This window comes from Babylonia areolata, chromosome 1 (genome assembly GCF_041734735.1).
Source record: "Babylonia areolata isolate BAREFJ2019XMU chromosome 1, ASM4173473v1, whole genome shotgun sequence".
NCBI classification, from domain to species: Eukaryota; Metazoa; Mollusca; class Gastropoda; order Neogastropoda; family Buccinidae; genus Babylonia; species Babylonia areolata.
This window is the reverse complement of record NC_134876.1, coordinates 62,247,340-62,254,308: the sequence shown is the minus strand read 5'-3', so window position 1 is coordinate 62,254,308 and position 6,969 is coordinate 62,247,340. Positions and strand designations below refer to the sequence as shown.

Below are 6,969 nucleotides of genomic sequence, written 5' to 3'. Positions count from 1 at the left end.
GCTAAAGCCGATTGTCTGTCACTGTGGGGGGGCTTGTTTGTCATGCAGTCAGTCCTTATGTACCCATCGTATATAGAGTCTGGCTGACTCACACATGCTAACCTTTCTGGTTGCGTCGCAGCAGTTTGGATGTACAGAGCACTGAACAAATGTGGCAAAATTGTCGTGATTGTACATATTATTATTTATCGGTATACGTGCCAGTGGATGCAGACCTGCATATATAATTGGCACATGTCTTTAGTGGTTGCTTTGATATATTATCTTAAAACGTGTTTCTTTACAGAACACTGAACAAATGTGGCAAAAATGTCGTGATTGAACATATTTATCTATATGCGTGGTTGCAGACATGCATATATTATTGGCATATACCAGTTTAGTGTTTGCTTGGATACATGGTTAAAAAAAAGTGTGTTTTTTTTGCAGTTTTAATCCATTAGAAATCATACTACTAATTGGCAGTGGGTTTGAGGAGTATTGTCGTGAGGTTTTGAAACACCACGATGTGGTTGTAGACCCGTAACTGGTTGGTATACTTCTTTATGGTAGCTTTGACATGTGATTTAAAAAATAAAAAAAGCCCATCCTCCTCCCGCTCTCTTTATCTGTCTCTATCTCAGTCTCTGTCACACACACACACACACACACACACACACACACACACACACACACACACACACACACACACACACACACACACACACACACACACACACACACACACAAGGGATCTGTTTTATCAGTTAAACCGCAGGGCGCCGGATGCTTGAAATGCTATGGGTCAGAGAAAATGGTCTGCGATTTAAATGTCTTTATGAGTATGTTGACACGACTCTGCTTTACACCCCTGCTGTTGCCAAATTATTTCATCCATGTTTTAAAAAGAAATCTTTATTTTTGTCGACATAAAATAGTCTGGTCAACGTGAAGGGGCTTGGTTGAATGAGAAGATAAATGACTGAAGAGAGAGAGAGAGAGAGAGAGAGAGAGAGAGAGAGAGAGAGAGAGACAGAGACAGAGACAGAGACAGAGACAGAGAGATGGATATTTTTCCTTTAACAGGTAAAGGCTGTGGCTCCACGTGATTGGGATTGCAGAGAAGACACATCAATGACAGTACAACTTATCACATTTTACGGGACAACTGATGTAGCATAAAACAAAACATTTGCTACAAATGTGGCACTGCATACCAAATGATGATTAACTACCTGCTAAACTGTGAACTTGAATGCTCTTTACAGAAGAACAGCGAACTATTTCATAACAGGTTCCTTTGTTGATCATGACATGAGCAAGGAGAGTCGAAACAGATATGGGTGTCTTTAATAGGCTACTAAACAGCCACACACACACACACACACACACACACACACACACAAGCACGCACGCACGCACGCACGCACAGACACACACACACATCCCGGGCTCACTCCTCCGGCTGCTATCCCGGCTTCCGACTTCTGGTACCCACGCACCCACATACACAGATAATAAAAAATAACTTACTTTTACTATGATATTGACAGAGATTCGAAATTCCAAAAACTGAACCCTTGTTACAGTAATCTTTTTTCTCTTCATATCTTAAACGCCTGTCCGTCTTCATTACTATTTCTATTTCGGATAGATTAAATGGGAAATGAATGCATAGAAATGAGCTGCCTATCAAACGACCCAAATCGATCGCAGTCTTGAACCCTACTTGCCCTCTACAATCAATAAGTTTATATTTTAGTTGTCTATTTGGGAATTTACGAATAAACCCATTTATATCTCCTACCGTCTACTGACTCTGACTACACGCAGTCACATCCCATTTCGCCGGTGTGAGGGCGCAACCGCTATGAGGTCTTTGAAGACTTCAGCACTGAACTTGACTGTATCAAAGGACGAAAGCCAGTGCGGGGTCGTACAACGCAGCTCCACCTACATCAGTCGACACCGAGTTTGTCTTGTCCCTACACATGTTATGCTTTTTGTCTGCGAGAGAGAGAGAGAGAGAGAGAGAGAGAGAGAGAGAGAGAGAGAGAGAGAGAGAGAGAGACAGACAGAGAGACAGAGAGAGAGACAGAGACAGAGAGAGAAGACAAGACAAGACAAGACAAGACATATTCTTTATTTCGAGGATAACAGATAAGCACTGGTGTGCTTTTTTACATCCAGTCCCCGCCCTGAATAGTGTCTACACTACACAATATTTAATAAAATGAAAGCATGGTGTTTGTAGAGATACATACCAGAGGAAGAAATATATAAAAATCAAAACAAAACAACAACCACACACACACACACACACACACACACACACACACACACACACACACACACACACACACACACACACACACACACACACACACACACATGGCATACAGGCACTAGTAAAATGCACAGGGAAAAAAATGAACAGAATGAAAGAAACAAACACACACAACACACACCGCACTACAGACCAGAATGGGGGATACAGGGTGAGGAAGAGAGAGAGAGAGAGAGAGAGAGAGAGAGAGAGAGAGAGAGAGAGAGAGAGAGAGAGAGACAGACAGACAGACAGACAGACAGACAGAAACAGTGACAGAGACAGAGATGAGTGGGGTGGTGCCGGGGTGAAGAAGAGTCAAAGACTACACATGATAACAGTCTTCTATTTCTTCGCCGAAAGATATAAAGCCGTATTATGGAAAGTAAGTCAACTGAAGGAAACCCTCAATGACAGTGCACTCCATGTAGTACAGGATGATCGGGAGAATAGGACATGAAACATCATCACTGACTCGGCGGAGCTACACCACATACGGCGGCGCGCGCGCACACACACATACACATTGGCGCACACGCGCGCGCGCGCCGCGCGCGCACACACACACAAAACAGTACGTCTGCTCGCGACGCACACACACAAAGACACGTACACTGAATATGGCGCGTACTCAGTCAGGCTGGCACACACACACACACACACACACACACACACACACACACACACACACACACACACACACACACACACACACACACAACATACGTCTGCGCCGCACAAACTCAAGGACACGCACACTGAGTCTGGCGCGTACTGGCGCACACACACACACACACACACACACCGACACACAACATACGTCTGTGCGCGCCGCACAAACTCAAGGACACACACACTGAGTCTGGTGCGTACTGGCACACACACACACACACACACACACACACACCCAGACCCCTCCCCCCCCCCCCACACACACCCTCAGACATACACGCACACATAGACAGACACACAGACACACACTGAGATAAACAGACCGACACAGACACACTCATGACACAGACACAGACACATAGACACAGACACACAGACACACAGACACAGACACAGACACAGACACACACACACACACACACACACACACACACACACACACACACACACACACACGCATACACACGGCATCCTCACTGACCCCTCTGTCCGGCCGGCTCTCACCCTCTGTGATATGCCTATGTACAGCACACACACACACACACACACACACACACACACACACACACACACACACACACACACACACACACACACACACACACACACACGTCAATGAATGAGTTAATTCATGGTGTATATGTGGGTATACGTGTTTGATCATAATTCAGTTTCAGTTTCAATCTAAGGTGTCAAAGCGCCGTGCGGACTGACTGATCCACATACGCTTGCTCACCTCTCCCCCACCCCTACCCCTCCCACACACATACGCACGCACGCACGCGCGCGCGTGCGCTCGCGTACATGTAGAAAAGAATTTTAAAGGTTATCATTTTCATATCATTATTATTATTATTTTCATGTGCCTATGACCGGCGTACCTGGGGACTGTCATTCCAAGGTTATGATTAATGAAAATTGAAAAGGGACGGTTGACATGTTCTAAACTAAGTTATGCGTTATACTTTGTATACCATAATTTATTCCCTGGCATGGTGCTTTGATATTTGTACACTAAAATGTAGTGGACTTTCCCGAAGGACTTCGTGTGGTCCCGCGTAGGAATCTTTATGGTCAAGCTAAATTTAGTAGGCTACCATTCCACTGTGGCCTAGTGCAACATCCGGCGACTGCAAGATAGTGCTGTCACACTTCTACACTTCCAGGTGAGCATGTTTCTTGGGCATTTCGTTTCCGTCAGTTGTAATGCTTGTTTGAAGCAAAAGAAAACTGTCTTAACCTGTTCCTGAAAGTGCCATCTCCTTTTATATAAAAAAAGATCTAGATATTGTGTCGTCTGCTTCTGATGTCTTTGCTGTTACGGACGCGCACCGAACGACATGGTTGATGGCGGGTCACTTTGCAAACATGAAAACAAGAAAATTAAAGAATCAGGCGTCGTGCTGGGCTGTTCTCCAGTACAAAAACACAGAGAGGTTTCTTGCGGCAAGGGTTCTTTTTTGTGCCGGCCGAAACTGCTCATTCAGTTCTTGGCTTGTCAAGTTTTTGTAGATCGCATGCCGACTGGTCATATTGGTCAAACCCAGTCTTGCGGACCGCTTAACTCTTGCTATGGTCTTTTGAAAGTGAATGCAGTGAGCCATGTGAAAGACAGAGAGAGAACTTCGGGGTACTCGAGTTTCCCAGTGTTTCTACGTTGTAGCATTCCATTTGTGGGCGTTGTGTGAGAGACTCGAAGAGGTAAGGGAAAACTGCCGCCCGCATGAAAGCCATGTGTTCGAGTGCTATCTCGTAATATGTTGTTTTCTGATAAGACTTTTTCTCAAAACTGCAGAAAAAATACAAGCCCCTGCTCTGTCTCTTTCTCTCTTACGCACAGACGCACAATTACAGGCTTGTGGACATGCAGACACAGACACACACACACACACACTCTCTCTCTCTCTCTCTCTCTCTCTCTCACAAACACTCACACACACAAAACAGTGCAATGTTGAAAATGAACCCACCAGTAAACCGTAGAAAAATCAGTCAGACTCTTAAAAAATATATGCAGGGGCATCTAACATGGGACTTTATGATTATCAGCTGAATTAATTTTGTGTTTATTTTAATTTTACTGTCTGTTAGAAGTGAATGGTTTGTATATTTATTTTGAGGGAAACCATCAAAGACATGATATTTCATTATTGTTGTGAGTTGAATGTAACCAGGAAAAAAAAAGAGCAAAATATTGCTTCGCAAATTCTAGTTAAGAACTGATGGATTTATTGCAAGGAACACTTTTCTTTTTTCTTTTTTTTTTTTTTTTAGGGATGGGGGAACGATACATATTTGCCTGTCAAACAAGGGGCACAATACAGTTAGTCTTAAAAGTTTAATTCATATTCAGTTGATGTTGAAAAAGTTGAATTGATATAGGGTAAATACACTCTTTCAACAAAGAATTGAAACAGTACTTGTATTATTCTTTTAAAATCACAGGAAGTGTTGTTTTTTTTCATCAAGAAGACTGACAGTAGTATCTTTGAGACTGATAATAGTATCTGTGATTGAGTACAACCACTGTGACTTGCAACTCTTTTATCTAAGCTTTGAAGAGATCTTTGTTAAGAAAATATTGTAACTGATAAAAAAAGAGGTAGTTATTGAAAAAAAAAGGTGGAAATATGACTCTTTTAATCAAGTTCATTTCATAGGTGTTATATGGGTTTGATGTTTGGCTCAACTGTATAGTCTAATATGTAATATGCATGTTTTAATTCACACACCCATATATGCATACACACTGTCTCTCCCTCATAGACATGCCCTCTTTCTTACACACACACACACACACACACACACACACACACTCTTGCACTTTTTGAAATGAGACTTCATATCAGTTTCCAGTGTGTTGTGTGTGAATGGTCAAGTGATTAGTTATATGCTGTTTTGTTTTGTCTTTTGCTGCCGCTTGTCTGTGCTGTTCAGTGACATTGCTCACTCGCCTCTCATCCCAAATCCACCATACTCAGCCATACCCAGGTTTGGTTGTACAGTCTTATTGCCTGCAGCCCACAGGGAGATAATCAATGTTGGGTCTTGATGGGGCTGCACACAAGAGGAGACTGTTGTTGAGTCACTTTGGCAATGATCAGTAGTGTCTGTTCAGTCAGCTGTTCAGTTTCAATATGATGATGTATGATAGTCAGTCATGTCCAACGATAACCATCAGAACAGCAGATGAGGCAACTGCTGTCCTGACCATCTGGGCAAGAATTTGATCATAGTGGAGAGTGTCTTGCCCAAGTTACATCCCCATTCTCTCAACGATCGGCTTCGGATCCATTCTGTTTATGCATACCCAGATTCAAACACTCCGCTGTTGGATGCTGTTCTTTCTCTGTCTCTGGACCTTGCATTTGGAATGAACTTCCTCTTTCGCTTCGTCAGGTCTCCACACACAGCTCTTTAAAGTCTGGCCTTAAAACCCACCTCTTCACAAGATAGTTTCCCTCCACTGCCTCTTCCTTGTCTTCAGTTTCTTCAGTTTTAGAGTTATGCATGCGTGCGAATGACTGGTGTGAAAGCGCTTTGATTTGTCTGCGCAAGATTCAGCGCTATATAAATACTTTCATTATTGTTATTATCATTATTCTCTTGGCCAAGAGGCTTATAGGACAGACGGTGTTGGGATGGTTCCCAAAGGCCAATTAGCCCCCAAGGCTGCAGCACTAAGACTCAGTGCAATTTTGCCTCTTAGTTTGAGAGTTGTAGTCCTTTACAAAAGACTAAGCTGTAAACAATTTCCCATTGCAATGGAGAAAACATTGATAATACAGCTCTCACTTTGCTGTTGGCCCAACTGTAAACTTATGTCAAACTGAAATATGTGCTGAGTGTTGGGTCTAAGTTTCAACATATACACTGATGCACTGATGATGATGCTGAGTTATGGAGCCAGATTGAGTGAGCCATGCCCCAGGAGTGAAGGCCACCATTACCTCTCTCCAATATCAATCCCTCATGAATTCCCTGGCACCAAA

At 43.2% G+C, this 6,969-nt stretch overlaps 1 protein-coding gene across 3 annotated transcripts in view; it reads left to right on the top strand.

The window, feature by feature from the left end:
- The window catches only part of LOC143285113 (advillin-like), a 59,313-nt gene that overhangs the window by 157 nt on the left and 52,187 nt on the right, over positions 1-6,969 (top strand). Inside the window, exon 1 of one of the 3 annotated variants that reach the window (XM_076592351.1) lies at positions 3,960-4,143. The exons of the other annotated variants lie outside the window; for them this stretch is intronic. The gene's annotated coding sequence lies outside the window, so the exon portion shown is untranslated. Of the gene's footprint in view, positions 1-3,959; positions 4,144-6,969 lie in introns of those variants that run through there. 3 annotated transcript variants of the gene reach the window in all.